This window comes from Monodelphis domestica, chromosome 8 (assembly GCF_027887165.1).
Source record: "Monodelphis domestica isolate mMonDom1 chromosome 8, mMonDom1.pri, whole genome shotgun sequence".
NCBI classification, from domain to species: domain Eukaryota; kingdom Metazoa; phylum Chordata; class Mammalia; order Didelphimorphia; family Didelphidae; genus Monodelphis; species Monodelphis domestica.
The window spans coordinates 9,015,310-9,038,183 of record NC_077234.1 but is presented as its reverse complement, the minus strand read 5'-3'; the positions used below and the strand labels follow the sequence as shown (position 1 = coordinate 9,038,183).

Here is a 22,874-nt window from a genome sequence, read left to right as displayed (position 1 = left end):
CCTTGGACCTTCCCCCTCCCTCCCTCCCCTATTCCCAGCTTCCATGCTGGACTTCCTCCTCCCACTCTTTGTGGTCCTCACCTTCTGCCTTGCTCAGACTTCCCCACGGAAACATACCCGAGGGGTGACGACCGTCTTCGGGGCACTTTCCCAAGCCCTGGGATAGCCAGTCCAGAAACGTTTGTCAGCAGGGCAGCCTCTGGGGTCATCGAGGCCTTGACAGCCTCCCCAGTGGCCTGGCCGAGTATTTTCATGAGGCAGGCAGGATGACTCTGGACCCTGCTGGACTGGCCAGAGGATGGTGCACTCTGATGACGACATTCAGAGCAGTGGGCAGGAAATTCAGGGATGCATCCATTTGTTAGTAGCAGCAGGTGGTTCTGGGATGCTACATGATGGGAAACCTCCTTTGGGCCTCCCCCTCCCCCCTTCTTTTTAAAATGGATCAGCCAGAGAAGCTGAGAGACCAGAATGGAGGGAGGGAGAGACTGAGAGAAGGAGAATCAGTTGAGCTCTGGAAGGGACTTGGAAAACCCTCCTCCAGTCTGTGGGAGATCACCCAGCGAGGACAGGTTAGAAGCAGGATTACCCTGGCCAGGTCATGCAGGTGGACATTTCATCCAAGTGCTGCCCCTCCAAATGCAGGTTCTCTCCAGGAGAGTCTCCCCAACAGGAAAAGAAGCTTTTATTTTTATTTTTTAATTCAGTGCTCCCAAAGGAAGGAGCTGCATTGTGGTGGGTGTGGAAATTTCCTTCTCTGGTGCTGAATGCCACCCTTATGGGTTTGGCCCTGAAATCAGAGAAGTTGGCTGAGGATGAAGGAAATTCAGAGACATTCTCTTGGTCATTCAGGGAATAATTATGAGAGGTGGAATTCGCACCAAGGTCTTACATTCAGAATCCACAATCCCCCACCCTCTCTGACTCTTACCATTCAGCTACTGACTTCAGGAATAGCAAAGAAAAAGGCCCGGGGATGTAGATTTCCCTCCTCTCCTTTTTCTTTCTAACCTTTAAGTTCTTGTAAATGTACCCATTCCCAGGAACCCCCTTCCTGACCTTCCCTCCATGTACAGATCAGCATTAAAGAGGCCTGTGAAGCCCTTCCTATATCCTCTCTCAGAGGATCCTCCCCATCAGCCTATCATTATCCCTGTTTCTCAGAGGAGGAAGATCAGAGAGGTTTAGGAGCTTTCCTGGTCCAGCACAGCTCCTCCCTGGGAGGGAAATTTGAACTCGAGCCTTACCAGGTCCAGTCATTTTGCCAACTAAGTTTGTGGTTTTTGGTTATTTTGGTAGAGCTCCAACAAATACAAGATGGAGAGGAGGGAGGAAGGGATCTCCGTGTTTCAGGAAGTGGCTTCTTCCTACTCCAAGGTTCTCAATGAATTTTCCTGATTGGTTTTCCTGAGGTTGTATCCCTAGTATTTAGCCCAGTGCTTGGCCCACGACAGACGCTTAATGAAGCTTAATGAATCTTTTTGGATTGCTGATTGATTGAACCGGAGTGGCCGTACCAGAGTCTCTTCCAGCATTTCCCCCACATGGTGGCTTGGTAGGATGGAGTCCTGGGTTTGGAGTCCTTGTGGCTATGAGCTGTGTGACCTTGGACAAGTCACCTTCTCCCAGCCTCTCTCTTGTGCTGTGTGATGGGAGCTTCTTGGACTGTGCGGCCTCATGTCCATTCTACAGCCGTGATCCTTCTTGCCGGGAATGAGAATCGTTTGTCTTCTTGTCTGGATTCTCTGCGGAAGCTCCCACCAGAGCTCTACGGGGGTAGTGCGCATGGCGGCCCTCTGCACGGGCCAGCCACAAGGACGTGGCTTCCAGAGGCCGCTCGGACTCCTGGGCAATGTGCTGAGGCAGGCGGAGCCCTTTTCGAATTCTGTGTTTCTGTTTCTAAAATAAACTCCATGACGTTGCCCCGGGCTCCATCTCTCCTGTCTGTCTGTCCGTCCATCCTTCTGCAAAGAGCCACGCACAGGCCTCTGTCACTCCCTCCTGCCAAGCCCTTCTCTGCCCGGGGCTCCACGAAGCTCAGCCCATCCAGCGGCCACCTCTTGGCAGGCACCTGCAGGCTCCCAGCCCCCGTGAGCGAGCGGCGCGTGGAGAAACGGGGCCTTTCAGTCTGGACATTCCCGGCTCCAAGCAGAAGGCCTGTAGCAGGTTCTGTAGACGAAGGCGCCGGGATAGCTGTGCAGAGGAGGAAGACAGAGCCTAGCTCAGGGGGCGAGCAGCTCCCCGAGATCGTGGCTCCCCCTCATCCTGCTGCCGATGGCGCCAAACCAAAAGGCACTCGAGAGGGGGGAGCGCTTCGTTCATCTAAAGTCAGGCAGCCTGGCAGGCAGGGGGACCTCCTGGTTCCCTTCTGTTCCTCTGTGACCCCGCCTGATTCCTAGAAGCTCTGGGGCTCCCCATAGAGGAGCGGGGCTCACCCAGGAACCGGGTGCTCCCCGTAGAGGAGCAGGGCTCAACCAGGGGCTGGGGGCTCCCCATAGAGGAGCGGGGCTCACCCAGGGGCTGGGGGATCCCTATAGAGGAGTGGAACTCACCCAGGGGCCGGGGGCTCCCCATAGAAGAGCAGGGCTCACCCAGGTCCTGGGGGCTCCCCATAGAGGAGCGGGGCTCACCCAGGGGCCGGGGGATCCCTATAGAGGAGTGGGACTCACCCAGGGGCCAGGGGCTCCCCATAGAGGAGTGGGACTCACCCAGGGGCCGGGGGCTCCCCATAGAAGAGCAGGGCTCACCCAGGTCCTGGGGGCTCCCCATAGAGGAGCGGGGCTCACCCAGGAACCGGGTGCTCCCCGTAGAGGAGCAGGGCTCAACCAGGGGCCAGGGGCTCCCCATAGAGGAGTGGGACTCACCCAGGGCCCGGGGGCTGCCCGTCCGCATCTCCATGTTTTCCTGCATCACAAGATGTCATTCCCCCACTGTGAACATTCCAACAACGGAGACAGGTTCAGAGGCCGAGCTTGAGGGCCATGAATGCATCCTGTCGCTGCTGTGAGTCCAGGAGTCCTCCGCATTCACGGCATGCTGCTTGTCCTGGGACTGCGGCTTATACAGTCCCAAAGGAGGCAATTCGCTCCCACAGCTGCAGCGGGAGAGCCACGTCCAGGATGGGCGGGGGGAGGGGCAGCTGGGCAAAGTCCTCTTTGTTCCCAGATAGCCCCAAAGCCCTTCTGGGGTGAGGAGGGAGGACGTTCCACCACCTAGAGGAGGGCCACCCAGAGCCTTCCCTGACGCTTCCTGCTGGGCATACCACGTAGTGACTCTAAGAAAGCAAAAGCGCGTCATCCCCTTCGTGCCCCCATTATGAGGAAGCTAGCAAGAGCCCCAAAAGATTGAGGATCCCCCAACATCCGTGCTGGGACACCTGCATCACCTCGGCACGTCGCTATGTGAATGCTTCAGAACAGCTGCAGCAAAGTATTAGGAGGGAAAAGAAAGGGGAAGTAGGAAGATTTGTGCATGACACGTCTCTCTGCCTCTGCCTCTGCCTGTGTCTGTGCCTCTGTCTCTCTCTGTCTCTGCCTCTGTCTCTCTCTGTCTCTGCCTCTATCTCTGTCTCTCGGTCTGTCTCTGTCTGTGCCTCTGTCTCTCTCTGTCTCTGCCTCTGTCTCTGTCTCTGTGTCTGCCTCTATTTCTGTCTCTCGGTCTGTCTCTGTCTGTGCCTCTGTCTCTCTCTGTCTCTGCCTCTATCTCTGTCTCTCGGTCTGTCTCTGTCTGTGCCTCTGTCTCTCTCTGTCTCTGCCTCTGTCTCTGTCTCTGTGTCTGCCTCTATCTCTGTCTCTCTGTCTGTCTCTCTCTCTGTCTGTCTCTCCCACACACGCACACACAAGATTAGACTAATGTAAGGAAAGGCTGCATGGAGGAGTGGCTGAGAATGAGAGACAGACGGACAGAATTGGCTCAGCACGCCTTGGCCCTCTCTCATACTTCCTGGTAGGTGACTTATTTCTTCACTTCTCTCCTCTCCTCTCTGCTCCTCCCCGAAGCCCTTCTGCAGCTTAGCAGGAGTGAATCATGTGAAGGTGACATTTCTCTCTGCTTCTCTGTTTCCCTGCCAGTAAAATGAGGGGGAGAATTGAATGAATGCTCAGGTGTCCGTCCCCCCCCCCCCCCCCCCGCCCCCCCAGCTCCTAATTGCTAAGCAAATGTGTTTCAGGAAAGACCAAGGACTCATCCTGTATCTAATAAGATTGAAAGTAGAATGAATCTGAAAGCTTTTGCTTTGGCGCCCAACAAGGACGGTGCGATGTTTCCAGATTGATGGATCTCATCAGTAGAGGGAATTCCTAAGCAAGTGCATTTAGAGGTCCATGTTTGACTTCCCGATATCAAAAAGCATCATCTCAGGGCTACCAGGTGGCGCACTCAATAAAGTGCCAAGTTTCAAGTTGGAAGAACTGCCTTCAAATCTGGCCTCAGATACTTCCTAGCTGTGTGACCCTGGACAAGTCACATAGCCCCATTTGGTTAAAATTGTTAGTAGGACAGAAAGTAAAGGCTAAAAAAGCAGTTATCATTTCATGTTATATGACAGAGAGTCATTACACTTTTTTTTTCCTGGGGCAGCATCTTCCATTCCTTCCTCCTCCTCCTTCCCTATGGCTTTTCCAGTGAAGTTAGGTCTGCTTAAAGGTTCCTGACTTACCACCTAGCACTTTTTGAGTGTTGAAGTGATTCTATAGCTTTGGTGCTTTGTGGGGTCATGGCAGTAGTTTGGACCACCCAAAAGACACTAATTTCAGCTATTCCATAAAGAGGAAAAGAGAGAATTTTTAAATTAGTTATTTTAATTTTAATAACATATTTCTGCATAAGTTTTCCAAAGTCATATTACTTGTATTGTCTCCTTCCCTTCTGCTCTCCCCCCTCCAAGAGCTGACAAGCACTTCAATCTGGGTTATACACAAATTTTTAAAGTTAATAATCTTATAGAACCAAAACCCCAAGACATATACCAAAATAAACAAGAATAAAACATATGTTTTCATCTGTATTCCTATCCCACAGTTCTTTCTCTGGAGTTGGATAGCATTCCGTTTCATGAATCTCTCAGAATTGACCTGGATCATTGCATGGCAGCTAGTAGCCAAGTCTGTCCCATCTGATCATCCCACAGTACTGCAGTTACTGTGTACAATGTTCTCCTGGTTCTGCTTATTTCACTCTGCATCAGTTCACATTGCTCTTCCCAGCTCTTCCTGAAATCATCCTGTTCATCATTCCTTATAGCACAATAGTATTCCATCTCCACCATGGACCTCAGTTTGTTTAGCCATTCTGCAACTGAGAGACACTCCTTTAGTTCCCATATTTTTGCTACTACAAAGTGAGCAGCTATGAATATTTTTGTACAAACAAGTCTTTTCCCATTTTTTTTTATCTCTTTGGGATACACACCTAGTAGTGATATTGCCTCAGTGGTATTACTGGATAAAAAGGAATACATTCTTTTATAGCTTTTTGGGCATTATTCCAAATTGTTCTCCAGAATGGCTGTATCAGTTCACAAATCCACCTGTAATGCATTAGTGTCCCAACTTTGCCACATCCCCTCCTACATTTATCATTTTCCTTTGCTGTCATATTGGCAAGTCTAATAGGTATGAGATATTACCTCAGAGTTGTTTTAAATTCCATTTCTCTAATCGAGCAATTTAGAACATTTTTATTTGATTCAATATAGCTTTACTTTCTTTACCTGAAAATTGCCTATTCATATTCTTTGAACATTTATCATTTTGGAATGACTTGGATTCTCATAAATTTGACTTAGTTCTTCATATTCTTGAGAAATGAGACCTTTATCAGGGAAATTTGTTAGAAGATTTCTTCCCCAGTTTTTTTGTTTTCCTTCTAATCTTGGTTGCATGGCTTTTGTTTGTATAAAAACCTTTTAACTTAATATAATCAAAATTATTCATTTTACATCTTGTAATGTTCTTTGGTTATAAATTCTTTCCTCCTTCATAGACCTGACAGATAAACTATTCTATGTTGCCCTAATTTACTTATAATATGACTCTTAATGTTTAAATCATGTACTATAGGGTTAGAGATATTGATCTAAACCTAATTTCTGTCATACAATTTTGTAGTTTTTCCAGCAGTTTTTGTCAAATACTAAGTTTTTATCTCAAAAGCTGGGATCATTGGGTTTATCAAATGCTAGAATGTTGAGGTCATTTCCCCCTCATCTATTCCACTGAATCATGATCCACCATTCTATTTTTTAGTCAATACCAGATTGTTTTGGTGATTCCTGCTTTATAGTATGGTTTTAAGATGTGGTACTGCTAGGCCTCCATTCTTCATTTTTTAATTAGTTTCCTTGGTATTCTTGACCTATACCTATTCTTAACCATCTATCTATCTATCTATCTATCTATCTATCTATCTATCTATCTCTCTGTCCATTTATCTATCCATCTGCCTATCTATCCATCCATCTATCTCTCCATCTCTCTCTCTCTCTCCATCTATCCATCCGTCTATCTGTCTGTCTATCCACCCATCCATCTCTCTTTCCATCTATCTGTTGATCCATCTATCTAACTTCCTATCCTTCAGCTTGCCTGCCTACCTACCTACCTATCTCTCTTACCTTTTTAGTATCAATTCTAAGACAAAATGGTGGCATGGTCTAGACAATTGGAGTGAAATAACTTGCCCAGGATCGCCCAGTTAGAGGTCAGATTTGAACCCAGGTCCTCCTGACTCCAGGCTTGGCATTTCATACACTGTGCTGACTGGCTGTCTCTGTATTTACTTAGCATGTTGTATATCTTATTATGTTTCTTACTCTTCCCAAACACTCTTTAAGTCCTTCTTCCCCAGGAACTGCAGTCCTCCTGTAGCCATTGTACTTCCCTCCCCACTTTGGGGGCAGAGACAGTTTCTTCTTTGTCTTTTTATTCCCCATCCCCAGCACAATGCTTGATAATTGTCTCACAGCTTCCCCTGAACCCTTCTGTGCCTTCATTAATGATCTTCACCAGGTGCCTTGGCCATGGAGGAGTCCCATCTCTTGGCTCCCTGGCCGGTGATGCTTCTCTGAACTTCCCTGGGTTTGGGCCCAGGTGGATGGTCTCCCTTTGTCAGGAGGGCTCTTGTGGACATCTTTCACATGAAAAGGCTAGTCCAGAAGTCCACTCCTCTGGCTTCCCCTTCAGGAATCAAAAGGCCCCATTGCTGTGAGGCAGGTGTCCGTTGTAGTGACTCACATGACATGAATTCCTGGACGTTGCCTTAGGATGATTGCCCATTGGCTGTCTCCATATGTGGCCTTTAAAAAGTTGACATCTGTATTGTGAATGTTAAAAACTATAAATGCCAAACTGTAAAGGTAATTTTTTAGTGTTTTGACTTAAAATCTAAAATAAGTGGTTGCCATGGGAAATCCCCAAATATGAAAAATACCCAAGTCACCTGGGCATTTATGGAGATTTTAATTAATATAAATGAAGGAATTAAAGGAAGAGAAAGAGAGAGAGAGAGACAGAGAGAGACAGAGAGAGAGACAGAGAGAGACAGAGACAGAGAAAGACATACAGAGAGAGACAGAGACAGAGACAGAGACAAGAGACAGAGAGAAGTAGAAAAGCAGAAGAAAAGGGCCTAGGCCAAAATAGCCTAGGCCTGAACCTAAGGGAGAACGAGTCAGTCTTTATCACTCACCACAAGATCTTCTCCAAGCAAGCTCCAGTCCTCCACTGAATCTCCTGAAACTGAGTTCAGAGTCTAACTCCACACCAAATTCAATTGCGAACTCCATTCAAAATGTCCTCACTTCAACTCTAAAGTCCAACTCCCTAAATTACCTTTTACCCCTTCCTTTTAAAGAAATTTTCTCTTATGTCACCTCCCCTAAATTTTCACATCTACCAATCACAGTAGACGTTTTTTCCCAGGACTGCCCATTCTTAGTTCTCATCTTCTTTGGTTCTCACCTTCTTTGATTAGATTAAATCCTCTGAGTACTTCACACCTCTTTGTTAAGCTTGCCTTTTATAAGTTGTTTGACCTGTTAGGTACTAATTTAATCTTTATAGGTACTTAGCACCTTTTTGTTTTAGATCTAAAAATAGACCACCTAGCTTAAGGTTTTAGCTTTACTATAAGGTGTGAGATGGGGACTTTCATTGTTCTGTCAGGAGTTTATAACTTTATCTTCCCCTAAGGCACTGTCTGAGTAGGGTGTAGTAATTTTAAAAGTTCCCAATACTTTCCAGATTAAGTATCTTCACTGTTAAAAATGGGAAATAGCTTAATCAGATCTTCTAAAGTAGAGTCTGAGTAGTTTTAAGATTCACAATCCCCCCTGATGATCATTGGGAGCCTAGTTTCCCCATTGATCATTTAACATAATCATCTTGTAAATCCTAAAGCACTTCTAACTACAGGTGTATACAATATTCAATTTTCTAAGAGGAAATTACAGTAGTGAGGGAGGAATAGAAAAGAGAGAAAGCAAAACCAATGTTTTGCTAGACACATTTACAGAAAGCCAAATTAGGGGCAGTCCCCTTGACATAAAAGTGTACATTTACAAATAAATGTTCAATCAAACTTCAGTACAATCTACCACACCCAATGTTCATTCTGTTTCTTCTTGCTGTAGTGTGGGTTTTTTGGCATCTTTCTGCAGTAGTTCATTCTCTGGATTTAGGAGTTAGCAAGCTTCTTTTTCTTGAACAAAAAATGAAAAATCTTGGATTTTTATTAAAATACAGTATCTCTTTACAGATTTTGTGTTTTTTCACACTCGTGGTCTCCTTTCATCTTGGTGGTGATGCTTCAAGGTAGCCTGGGGATGTTTTTTTAAGAATAATGCTGGTATCAGCTCGTGGCTCAGTCGATGGAGAGCCAGATGCAGAGAGGGAAGTTCTGGTTTCAAGTTTGGCCTCAGACACTTCTCAGTTGGGTGACTCTGGACAAGTCACTGAACCCTAATTGCTTAGCCCTTATTGTTCTTCTGCCTTAGAGCCAACACACAATATTGATTCTAAGAGGGAATGTGAGGGCTTAAAAAAAAAGAAGTATGGTGGCTTCTTCATGGCTATTCTGGAGGTGAGTGTAACAGGCAGAATTTGGACCTGGGCCTTTGGACTCTTACCTTCGATTGGCTTTCCATCACACTTTTTGGTCATCAGTCACTGGAGGAGTCCCGACACCAGGGTCTGACTTCCAGGACTCTGCTCTGAGTATGACTCCGTTTCTCCTCCACTGTTAGATCTCGGGCCTGTCCATGGGGCCACGTCGGCTTTAGGACTCTTGTTGGCCAGCATGAGGCAGCTCCCATGTGTCTTCAGTTCTTAATCTAACCCCCCATCTCTGCTTCTTCCTGTCCCATTCCTGCCTGGTTCACTGCGAGACTTTGTGCAAACTTTCTGACTGAATGGCTCAGGATTTTTCATATTTTAAATTAACAGAGACATTGTTAGGGTCATTTCCAACTGCCTGATAATATGACGTGTAGAATAGGAAGTAGTAAAGTGGATGATGATGGTGATAACTTTAAAAAACTCTGTAGTTCTTTGTGGTTTGCAAAATCACTTTATAAGCCTAAACTCACTTGATTTGTACAGCTTTGATTTGTACAGCTACCAACCTGAACTCATTGAATGAGCACAACTCTGCAAGCAAGGTGCTGAGATGATGCTAGTTGTAGATGAGGAAACAGACGCAAGGACTCTTTCAGGGTCACCTGCTAGCCTTGTCCATTGCTCCATGGAAACTCCTCTGACCGACTCCAGTAACAAATGGAGTACTTTTCTCATTATTGTCATCAGGCTACAGAGTCGAGAGTCCAGTGGAGCCTCGCTGGCTTTTAACTGTGACCACAGGAACGGGTCTCAGGGATGAGGAAGCCCTGAGGTCCTAAACGCAGATAATGATATGATGAGTTTCCCTGGAACGATGGGAAACATCAGTCAGGACATCGTGGGCTGGGAATGGAGATTTCTGTTCGATTCTCACTCCGGTGGGTGATTTTAGGCAACTTGCTTCATGTTTTTGATCCTCAGTTTATTTATCTATGAATGAGATACATCCCTGTCTATACCACAATTGTACTTAAATCAGAGAAAGCTAAAGGGATTTTTGAACTTTAGAATTTAGTCTTATTGTTATGCTTGCCAGCAGTTCAGAACATTCTGGATCTATTCCAGAGGAGTCAGTGTGGTAGAGTGTTCACAGGACCTGAGTGGGAATCCTTGCTCAGCCAACAACCAACTGTTGACCCTGAGCCCATCCCTGGACCTCGCTGGCTCAGTTTCCTCAATTGTGAAGTCAAAGGGTTGGGTGAGGGAGCCCACAGAGTTTATTCCAGTCTTCCCTCCTGGGATTCTGGTTATTCCTTATCTAAGGTGGGATCATGAGGGCAGAGTTGCCTCAACCTTATGATCAGTTTATCCCTGGCTTTCTTGCTTCGAGTCCCAGAAAGATCGAGTAACTGCTCTGCCCTCTTTCCAAGACTGGATGCATGCTCTTTGTGAACTCTAAAGTGTTTTACACAAGCAAATTCAATTTTCAAACCAAAATAGGAGTTATTGATTCCATGACCCCTCTCTGGGAATCAAGAATCTGCTCACTTTCCCATTTCCCCATCCCCGAAAACAGATTTAGGGTATCTCTGCCAACCTAATAATATTCAAACATTTTCTCTTACATTTTATTTCTACTCCCTGACCCCATGAAAAGAAATGAGCGTTTTACCTTCCAATTCTGGGTAGGGACTCAGTAGATGGCTTTCCTTCCTCTATTGTGGTGCCAACTCCAAGTAGCAGATGCCCAAAGTCAGTCCTTTGTGCCCAGATGAGAAAACTGCAGGGAGAAAAACCAAAGAGGACATGTATTGAGTAAAGGGGGGGCATTTTCGTTTCCTGCTTTTTAAAAAATAACAACTATCCATTTGTTGGGATTTTTTTCTTTGTTGGTATTGATGTTGAGGTTGTGTCAAGGAAGCTCCTCCCTTCCCCCTTCCTGAGTAACTTTACATGTCCATCAAACATTCCTGACATACCACAGTTGCGCCAGGTTTGTGTTGCCTTGTGTCGGCATACGTTCTGTACTTCAATAAAAGTTAAGGTTTGGGTGAGGAAGGGGAAGACCAATGGGAGAATGGGGGAGACCAACAAGAAAAAGGGAGAGATGGACGAGAAGACCATGTGGGGAAGCCTGAGGAGAAAGGACAGTGCAGGAGGTGAGGGGGAAATGAGAAAGGAACTGGCAGGCTAGGCTCCATGCGGCCAGGTTACTTAGGAAGGATTGTCTACCCTTCATCATAAACTTTATCAAATATATACCTCTGGGTAGCAAGAAATATTATTCATTTTTTGTGTTTGTTAATTGTCACATATATGATGTTGGATGGACTCCATCAAATTGGTTTCACCCTGTATAATGGTTTTGGAGAATTTTAATTGTCTAATAATTTAAATTTATTTTAATGAGTATTCAGACATGGTTTTCAGATATTTGGGAGCATCCCTACCTCTGACTGATCATTTATTTGCTTGCCTCTTGAATTGTTTGTAATAAGAGGTCTACGTGTAGATGAAGTAAAGTTAAATGGCATTGGTGTATTTTCCCATCTCCACATTTATTGTAAATGTAATGGATGATGTATTTGAAATGATTTTCACTTTTTTGTCCTCGGCTCCACGTGAAAATGGGTGGGGCATATTGGAGACAGTTCTGTTATACTGTTACCACGTCTCTTACCATCAGGGAGGGAGGTGCCCAAGTGGCTTAGTTACCTGTAATGTGTTATAATCTCATCCAGTAGGTGGGAATGATTTTACCTGTGAAGCTTTGAAATGGATTTATTATATTTCGTAATTCTTCATCAACTGTACAGAGGTTTTTTTCTGGGTTTTTTTCTCCCACCAAATTTTGCAATGATGGTAATAATATGCTTTGTTAATAGTATCTTTGCCAAAGTTGAAAGATTGGCTAAATCTGTACAACTTGTGACAAGTATTCATGATTTCAATTGTTTTTACATGTCATACAGCAACTCATGTGAATCCTAATGATAGTTGGTTTGTTTGCTGTTGTCATTAATGGGCTCTTATAATTTTAGGGATTTTGGTAATTTTTAGAATCTGTATTAGTTGTTGTACTACTGTTTTTTAAAAGGTTTTTACCTGGTGAAAAAATTATGTACACTCACACTGTGGATCCTGGCCAAGTTAAGAGTGATATACATTTCATTTTTAAGTGAGCACCTTTGTAAACCTCAAAATTTCTCAGACTTATGAATGTTAGGGGTTTCCCCCATTGGGGAATCTTCTACTTAAAAAAATTCCCTAGCAGATGGTGAGAACTCTACTTGAGTGTGGGGTCTCCTTGCCTTGGGAATATCCCTACTCCACCCTACTTAGGACTGCTTTAGGACAGAGAGCTCCTTGAGAACAATGAAAAGTACTTTGATCCATGCTTATGGAAGGGACAGGAAGTTCTTTGAGTCATGACTGTTTTAGAATTGATACAATGGGATACTAAGTACCTATAAAGGTGGGGCAACTTGTAAACTACTTAAACCTAAAAGGGTGATAACTTATTCAGAGGTTTTTTCTAATGAAATTTGTCGACACAGCAGCATTTTTTTCCTGACTTACTAAAGAGATTAAAACTACTCAGCTGTGAATTCAAAATGGGCGGTCCTTTAGAAACATCTACAGTGATTGGTAGATATATGGACTTAGGGGAGGTGACAGAGAAGATTTTGCCCTTAAAAATAAGAGCTCAGGGAAGAGCTGGGAAGTCATTCTGAAATATTCAGATTGGAGAGACTCATTCTGAGGAGACTGATTCTGAAACATTCAGATGGAGGAGGGAGCTGGTGAAAGCAGCTGAGATGCTGTTGGCCTGGTATCACTAAAATCCTTATTTAGTCAGACCTTGTGGTGAGTGTTAAAAAACTGATTCTTTTCTTAATCTCTCTCTCTCTCCTTTTTTGATTACTCATTGTATTGTTAATTAAAAATCTCTATAAAACCCAATTGACTTGGGTATTTGAATAATTGGGAATATTTCCCTGGTGACCACCTTATATTTGATTTTAAAACCCAAGACATTGTAGTGAAACATATTTCTGCAGTCAAATTTGCTCATCCTCTCTTATATCTATCACAATTTATATCTTCCACTATTTTAATCACTACAGTTTAAGACCTCAACCATTTTAAATCTCACACCTTTTGTGTTTTGCCTCTCCTCAGCTAACACATTGTCACATGGAATGTGAACAGTTAAATTATGGGTTTTTTTCATTATTTTTTTTTCCTCTTTATGTTTGTAATAGTGTATTTGATTTTTTTTTCATTCTTTTTTACTAACCTTGGTGATACTTGAAATACATGAAATTAGTATTAATATATTTTTTTACTTGAAGGATGAAGTTTACAGCATCTATTAGCCCTAGTAATATGCATACCCAAAAGGCTTTCGACTATGGAAACCTGCCATTTATTGATAAATGTTATGGGACTTTCTTTAATGATTATGTCTGATTCTAGGAGAAGGGAAAAAAAGAGCCACTATACAGTGCCAAGTAGCACGAGGTCAAAAACAGACCAAATCCAATCCAGGGCGGATTGTTGAACTTCTATGCCAATACAAAAAGACTTGAATCCAGTGTGAGAATCGAGGTTGCGGCGCTTAACATATGTTAAGATGCAGGACTTCCTTGAACCCACACTACATGTGCAATACTTTGAGTCAAGTGCCTCAGGTTGGCTATCATCCTGGCTCCCCCATCTCTGACAGTGAAGGTACAATCAGACCAGGGAATGAAATTTCCCATTTGCTGCTGAAACTTAGTCCTTTCTCTCTTATATTTCAGCATGTTTCTGTAGTCCTGGCTACAAATGGGTAAAGTTCTGAATTGCTGCTATTTTCCTATGGGCTTGTGAGACATGTCACTTTAATTGGTCCTTGCTGTGCTTCAATAACCTATTACAGGTTTATTATTTTTTTTTACTCAGAATTTTATACACATGAGACTTTCTGTATTTCTTATTTTTTTATACAGAATTTCATTAATTTTTACTCTTTTTTGGGTCGTTTTTGTTTTGTTTTCTTTTGACAATTGTTTCATATACCTCATAACTCAGTCATGTATCCCAGTGTGATTCTGGTGTTGGTCAACACCCTCATCAGGAGGAATCGTGTAATTATCCTAAAAATATAAGATTTTAAATTTTTTGGAGGAATTTCAGGAAAAGAAACTTACCAACACTCAAAATCAAGAAAGTGGATCCTTTTGGAGATGGTGCTGTAAAGATGCCTGAAGATGCTACACACTACATCAAAAGATCCAGAATGACCTTTGGGATATAATGAACTGAATTGAAGGGGGTTGAATTTACTTATTCTGAATGTAAACTCTTATGCCAAAGGGGACTGCCCCCTAGTTGGCATTTTGTTAATGCGTTAATCAATCAGTTTTCTTTGTATTTTACTCCCATCTCTAACTATTGTAACTTACTCTTAGAAAAATGTAATATTGTATGTACTTTTAGCTAGAAGGTATTTAGAGTTATAAGATAATTATATTTAAATGATTCATTGGGGAGATGGGTCTCCCAAAGGATCACTGGGGGGATTGTGTCAAGGAAGCTCATCCCTTCCCACTTCCTGAGTAACTTTACATGTCCATCAAACATTCCTGACTTACCACAGTTGTGCCAGGTTTGAGTCGGCTTCGTTCGGGATACATTCTGTACATCAATAAAAGTTAAGGTTTGGGAGAGGAAGGGGAGTCCAACGAGAGAATGGGGGAGACCAACAAGAAAAAGGGAGAGATGGATGAGAAGACCATGAGGGAAGTCTGAGGAGAAAGGACAGTGCAGGAGGTGACGGGGATATGAGAAAGGAACTGATAGGCTAGGCTCCATGAGGCCACGTTACTTAGGAATGATCGTCTACCCTTCATCATAAACTTTATCAAATATATACCTCTCGGTAGCAAGAATTATTATTTTAATTTTAATTATTACAAGGTGTGTCTTTATGTATGTGTAAAATATCTATTGCAACATTAAAACAGATAAAAACAACAATAATAGTTAAAAGATTCTGTAGTGTTTTAAGATTCACTAATTATCTCATTTGGGTCCCACAAAACTTCTGATATAGGAACTCTGGGTATTACTAACCCCATTTCACAGATCAGATGAATGGATTTATAGGGAATGACTGCCCTTCTAACGTTTTTTGTCACAGACTCCCTCCATTCTCTTAAGATGCAGCTCAGGTACCATCTTTTGCATGTCTTCCCTTCCCAATCACTCCGGCCCTTCCTTCTCAAATACCTTCCTTTAATTAGATTTTGTATGTGTGAGTGCATATATGTGAACTTTGTATTTCAGCTACCAAAGCTTAAAATTGTCCCCCGACTTTGAGGTCCCCCCTTCCTTGAGCCTGCCATGAGAATATAAGCTAATGGGGAACAGGGATTGTTTCCTCCTTTGTCCTGGTATCTGTAGTGCTTGGCATGGTGCTTCACACTTAGACGGTGCTTACCAGATACTTATGGATTTATCGTATTATTAGAACTTTTATTCAGACTTGTTTTTTCTCAGTCCAAATCAATAAATATTTATAAAACATTTTTCAAACCTATAGAAATGTTGTTGTTGTTGTTGTTGTTGCTGCTGCTGCTGTTGCTGTTGCTGCTGCTGCTGTCAGCTGAATAGGGGATGGGACCTGAGCAGAGAAGTATATACCAAAATTGGACTAGTTCTTTTTGGAAAGTTCAAGAGAAGAGCCAGCCAGCAGAACATTTTATACTTTTACCAAAGTACTGAAGAAAGAGGAAGGGGTCCCTCTGTAAACAGAACATCTGGCATCATGGGAGTTTGGCTCCGCCGAACTTTTGTAAAAGAGTTCAAGTTGTGACAAGCATTTTAAAATGCAGAGAAGGGAAGTTGTAAAAAGAGTAGAGTTTTTTCCATCAGGTAAATATCTAATTTCTTGGGAAATAGTCCAGTGGTTTGTTCCAGAGAATTAAACTGAGTGAGAGAAATGTTTTTCCTTCTCTTTACTAAACAGAATAAGAAATAAAATTCTATTTCATGCATTTTTTCTTTTCTCTCACTGATATCCATCTTCTGGAAGATAATATTAATTTCTTTTTTTTTTTTTTTGTCTCTGACTAGTAAAAAGGCAATCAGCTGGCACAGAGATGCTACAGCTGTAACCTTGCTCAAATATCCCCATAACACCCCCGAATTGGCCCCAGCCAACTCTTTGAAGTTTGAAAAACATGTCACTTTTAACACTCACTTTCTGTCAAGGCTTGTTAGAGTCAACTGACTGTTTTTCGGCATTTCCTTTGATTATTACTCAAAAATCATTTCCCCCAAACAGGAGAAGTATTTAGTTCCTGAGTCACTGGAAACCATCTGCTCCCAGGCATCAGCCAGAACTGTATCATCCAGTAAGCGTGTGAGCTTGGCTTGGGGGGTTACCATTGGCAGCAAAGGAAAGAGACCTGTCCTCAGGATGGTTAGGAAGTACACTATCAGGAGCCTTGTGTGAATGGAAATCTCATCATGAATCATGAAACATTAGGAGCTGGGTGAGAAATGCAAAGTAATCCAGGATGTCCCTCTGTTGAAAAGGAAGGAAAACAGTCCCAACAAGGAACTTGGATGCTTGGAGAGATCCTGGACCCCTTGGATGCTTGGAGGGAGCCTATATCTATGGGATGATTAAAGAGATCCTAGGTCACTTAGATCCTGGAGTCCTTGGATGCTTGGAGAAATCTTAGGCCCCTTAGAGGCTTTGAGAGATCCTGGAGCTCTTGGATGCTTGAAGGGATCCTATATCTATTGGGTGCTTGAAGGGATCCTATATGTATTGGATGCTTGGAGAGATCCTGGATCTCTTAGATGCTTGGAGGGATCCTGGATCCCTTGGATGCTTGGAGGAATCCTATTCTTCAAAGGTGTCAGCTAAGGACCTGTAGACATTGCTCAGTGGGATGGGGAGCAACAAAGATTGGCCAGGATACCAGGAGCCTCTTGGTTTTGGGGTGGGAAGCATGCCTTCATTTGTGGCTTCTTCTTTTGAGCCAGTTATCCTTACTAAGCAGAGATGAAATGATTTGCCCATATTTATCTGCCTGTTGCCTTCCCCCAGTAGAATGTGAGTCCTTTGATGGCAGGAACTATTTTTTGCTTTCCTTTGTACCCCAGCCCTTAGCGTAGTGCCTGACACATTGTAATTGCTGACTCCTCAGAAAAATCTGTGTTCCAGTGAGATACTGAAATAGAAACAGACTGTTTCCTCCTGTGTTCAGTAAGTGATCTCTTGTCTGATAACAACATGCTGCCTTGTGAGAATGGAAGATAGCCACAGACCCCACTGGTGAACCACGAACTCTGGTACCCAGAAGGGACAATGCAGGCCACCAAGTGTTTTGGAAGGGCGACCCCGGGAATACAAAGCCCAGAACCAATGACTTATGGGCTTACAGAGCGTCCATTCTCCTGGATGAAAGGCACAGCCTGTATATGAATAAAGAAGCGGAAAGTGTATGCAACCTTTGCTCATTCTGTTCCTCTCCTCACCGCCTGATTTTCCTCTTTGTTGTCCTCTTCCTCTTCCCAATAAAGTAAGAGAGAGAGAGAGACAGACAGACAGACAGACAGACAGAGACAGACAGACAGACAGAGAGAGACAGAGACAGACAGAGAGGAGGAGAGAGAGAGACAGACAGAGAGAGCGAGAGACAGAGAGACACACACACAGACAGAATGAGACAGACAGAGAGAGGCAGACAGACAGAGAGAGGCAGACAGACAGACAGAGAATGAGACAGAGACAGAGAGACAGATCCCCCAGGGAGAGATGCCTACAGGACATCTGCACAAGGAGAAGGCCACATTGGCCTAAAGAGATCGCAGTCCTGCTGTGTCTGAGATGGTGAAAACCAGAAGCTTCTTCAGGGATCTCCTGCCTGTGTCAGGCTCCTCCCTAGCCTGAGGGCTGATGCCCAGAATGGTTATCTTTCTGCCCTTTGCTCAGTGGGTGCTGCCATCTGTCGCCACGAGCACTGTCCGGGGGGCATCTTGCTGTTCTCTGGGGTTTCTGCACCCCGAGAGCTGCCCCCGTGTGACGTCGGGCCCCGCCGCTCTCAGGCTCGAAGCAGCAAAAACGTGCCCTTGGCGGGGGCTCCTGTGTGGGAGCCGCGGCGCTGTGAATCGTCCTCGTTGGGGAATGTGGCCTCGAGCCCGTCTTCCTGTGTTCTGGCTCGTGTCCTTCCACAGCATCGTGCGCTCAGCGGCTTCCTTTCAGGAGCCGTTGAACTCGCCTAGCTCAGCCTGGGCCAGTCTTGAGCAGTCCTGGACATCCAACTCTCGGCCTATGGAAGAGGGGCAGGCGGGGCACAAAGAGCCAGAGATGGGGAGCGAAAAGCAGGAAGAGCCCGGTGCATCCGCTTCATCCTAGCTCGGTGCCAGTGTTAGGTGGTCTCTGTGCGCTCCGGCTCGTCTTGCGGACTTGGCCTCTCCCCTGCGTCTTCCAGGCGTGCACAGCTGGGGTTAATGTGTGCCTCGTGGCTTTGAGGTTTCATCAAGAGAGAAAGAAGGAACTGAAGGGACGTCACTGAGGAGCTATTTTTGGCCCACAAATTCCCTTTTCTTCCCCCTCGCCGTGGCCGTGGCACGACCCACCAGAGGTGGCCTCAGAGGGAGCCCGCGGCGGCTGGGACTCCGCTAAGGACGGGGTGGTGTAAACAGCCTCCTCCTGGCCCCTCACAGCCCCGAGTCCGGACCCAGGAAGGCCCGTGTGGAGTCCTGGCCGTCGGGGCGGGGCCATTTGCGGGTTCGAGGCCCGCCTCTGCTGCTCCTCCTGAGCGCTCCGTTTGGATGTTGAAGGTCTTCTCCAGCCGGACCGTGTGTCGTCCCCCGAGGGGTGGCTGAGGCGTGGGAGCCCCTCGGGCCGGGATATGCCCAGGTGGGCCCCTGGAGGCCTCGGGCTGGCCGCCCTCTGCCTGTCTGTCTCAGCGTGGAGGGAAGCCTGTTGGCCAGGCGCAGGCGGCCTGCTTGCTTCTCTCTTTAGCTCCTGTTGCTCATCGCACCCGCCGCGAGCTCTGCCTTCCGCCCTCAGCCTCTCCGCCATGTTGGCTCTTCCTCCGGAGGAGCCGCTTCCTGGTTACCGCCAGGCACGGCTGACGCCGTCATGACTCCGCTTGCACTATTGTCTCCGTAGAACAAGCCGCGGGAGCTCGCCGGCGGGCCGTTGGACTCCCCGCAAGGCTGCCATCTTGGCCGTGCGCAAGCCGCCATTCCGATGTTGCGCCTGGACCCGACGAGCTGCTTGACTGGCCGTGTTATTCCAACTTATTCTCTGTTCTGACATGGCAGCGATGGGCCGGATGGCTTCCGGGGCCCTTCCTGTTCTCAGCCCCGCCTCTGCCCCCTCCTCGCCTGGAGGTGGCCTCCCTGTCGGGGCAGAGCATGGGGCGGGGGTGAGCCTCCCGCGATGGCGGCTCTTCCTGTCCCCCTCATACCAGACAAGACGTGATTCCATCTCGGATCCTCCCAGCCGATGGAAGGAAAAGTAACGTCTTACTCCGGATAAGTCACTTTACCGTGGAGAGCCTCAGTTTCCTCATCTGTAAAACGACTGTCACACAATAGTTCCTACCTTACCGTCTTTGTGTAAACTCGGGGAGATTCTCCATGAAATGATGCGCAAAGCTTAAAGCCACTCAGAGAACAGTTGCTTGTTCTTGTCGCTGCCTTTCTTGTTGTTATTACTCTCAATCCTTCATTCACGTAGTAGCCTTTCGTGTCCTGGGCAAAAACTTCCATTTCTCCCCCTAAATCTTCTTTGTGGCCGAACCCTGCACAGATCCTTCAGACGTTCTCAGATAAAATGGAGCCCCCCCCCCCCCCCATCCTTTACCATTTAAAATCAGTCTTGTCTGGATAGATCCTCTTTCTTCATCTTTTCTTGAAGTGGTCCCCTGGGCTCTGCCTGGTGCTCCTCCTTTCCCAAGTCTGTGCCTCTCGGTGGCCTTGGAGAGGCTTTTTGTTGCATGGACAAAGATTTTGTTCCCTCCTTTCCCCAGACTCACCATTTTTATTCCTTTGCTACTGTCTGTCCATCCATAGACGGGCTCTTTCAATTCAGTCTTTAATTCAGTCTTTTCCTTCCTACAATTTCTGGCTTCACCCTCCTGACTCTCTGAACTTCTGGTCCACTAAGACCCCAAATTCTTTTTCTCAGGGGGTCTTTTCTCCCTTTTTAAAACTCCCTTCACCATGGACTTCCAGCCTTAGTTAACTTTTTAACACATGCACTGAAGTTCCCATCCAACGCTTATCTTTTTATTTGAGCTCCTGTTCCATTCAGTGCCCCCCTTTTTGAATCGATTCTGTCACCCGTGTGTTGCTTTTCCCTCTCGGCTTCGTTCCCTTTGAACACGCCGTTGTTGCTCTCCCTTTGAAGTCACTGGTCCTCCATGTTTAATGGCGCTTCTAAATCATCCTCTCCGCAGTAATACATGGAAATTGTCCCTCTGGTCCTTTTCCTCACATCTTGAGAGGAAAGTTTGCGTTCGCCTTTCCAGAGAGGGCAAGTGGGCTGTGGAGGGGCCCCGAGTGCCTGGCCTTTTAACACGTCCTTCCACAATTTCTGCATCTATTTCTGGGCTTTCATCGTGATCATATTCCCCGGTGGGTGGCTTCCTGTGCTCGCTCTGTCCCCTGATGGAGCAGTCATCTCCGTAAGTGTACACATTATCTGTCTGAGCTGCCCCACAAAGGCAGGGCCATGGGCACCAAGGAAATGAGGGCTCCTTCAAAGCTCCTGCGCACCAATGGCGATGACCAGACCCAGGCTTTCAAATGGGCCCTTTGGGGCTCTTTGAATGGGGCTGATACCTGCCTCCCTCTTGAGTGGGGCTTTGAACCTTTCCCACAAAGTCTTTTGTTCCCCACCGCCCGGAAATCCGAAGCCTTTGGGCAACGAAGGGAGCTGTTGGACTTGACCCCATACGAAGGCTGGGAGGGAGGATTTTAAAATTAGAAGGTGGTGTTAATAACTCATCTAGGACGTTGCCTGGATAGCATGAAGTCCTTATTCTACAGTGGGAGAAACTGAGGGATAGAAAAGCCAGAGGATGATGGACCTAGAATACAGAGGGACCTTGAAGACCATCTAGTTCAATTCCTTCATTTTGGAGATGGGTAAACTGAGGCCTGGATTTGAACTCAGGTCTTTCTGACTTCCAGCTCAGGGCTCTATCCTCCTTGCTCTGCCTGTTTTTATGGAGAGCGGGCCTGAATTCTTGTTGTCTCTGCCCACAGAGCAGACTATGAGTATGGACTCAGGGCTGTGGAGTGTGTGTTTACCGTGGCCCAGTCTGGGCTCATCTCATCATCTTCCTCCCCCTGGGCTGATGGATTCTTTCCTCACAAGAAATACCTTTTAGAAGCCCATTTCCAAGTTGGCGCCTGTTGGTTTTGGGGAAACGTTCCTATCCCAGCTGCTCTCCACAGTTCACTAGAGATTCCAACTTTGACGAAGCACCCGATGCTGGGAAGGCACTGCTGTTCCCTTTTTTGGCTTCGCGTGGAAAGCAAGCTGAGAAAAATCTCCCTGCCGTTCCCTCTCACTGCAGTGTGGCAGCCTCTCCAGAGGCAGTATTTTGGTAGACACTCCGCATTCCAGAAGCCTCTGCTTTCCATTCCCCATTTCCAGCTGAGATTGGAGTAAAAGAGGTAGAGTCCTGGCTGCCAGCTCACAACACGGAGAGGGAGGAGGAGGAAGTGCTTCTCTTCCCCAGAGCTGTGCCTTCTCCATTTCTGCCCCAACATCCAAGTCTTTCCAAGTCTGAAATCCTCCTCTTCCCTATTATCTGGATGGAAGGTGTTGGAGGAAGAATCCTAGGCCCAGAGTCCAAAGAAACAATTAGCAACCCTCCCCCAAGGGGTTGCAGGGGAGGCAGGCAGGTCCCCTTCTTTCTCTGGTCTTTTCTTGTACCATTAAGGGTTGGATAAAAGCATCCTTTGTAATTCTTGGAGCGTATGTCTCACATTACTTCCTTTCATATTGAGCAGTCCTGGAAATGGAGATCTGGGTAAAGCTTCACGCATATGGGAAGTGCAGCAGGGAATTCTGGTCTCTCTAAATGGCAAACCCATCCGCCTCCTTGAACGTGCAGCTTGCCTAACAGAGTATAATTCTTAGCTGGGAGGAAGCTCTAGAGTTTTCCATTTTTTTCATCATTAGGACAAATATTCTTCATCCAGTACCAATTTATAAGGTTGTGGATAATTGATGGAAGGGACCTTGAAAGCTGCCTAATCCAGTCCCTTTGTTTCATAAGTGGGGAAACTGAGCCTAAGAGAGGTTACGTGACTTGCCCAATTTCACACAGGTAGTAAGAAGCAGTACTGGGATTTTCTGGATTTCAGCTACCTCCAAATCTAGTTATTTTCCACCAAATTATACATTAGAATCCCAGAGCTGAAGGGGACTTTCAATTTAGTCTACCTTCTCACCTGGTCAGGTTCTCCCTGCCAATTGGTCTCCACCTTCCACCTGGCAAGGTAGTACATTACATCTGGCAACAGATGTAATTTTGAAGTTCTTCCACATGTTCTTCTCATTCTCATATGGCTGAAAGATGTTGGGACTTCACCAATGGCTCCACCATGTTGGAGAAACTCACTGAAGAGAAATCTCATGATCTTGTAAGATCCAGTAGTCTTTGATTCTCATACTTTATTACCACCTCAGCCCTCAGATTGTAGGAGGAGCCATAATTTCCAATGCCAACATTAAAGGAGGGACCCCAGGCCCAAACAATCTCTCATTCCCTGTCTCTCTACACTTTTTTG

At 45.7% G+C, this 22,874-nt stretch overlaps 1 protein-coding gene across 4 annotated transcripts in view; it reads left to right on the top strand.

The window, feature by feature from the left end:
* The window catches only part of LPP (LIM domain containing preferred translocation partner in lipoma), a 470,195-nt gene that overhangs the window by 192,833 nt on the left and 254,488 nt on the right, over positions 1–22,874 (top strand). The gene's annotated exons all lie outside the window — the stretch shown is intronic.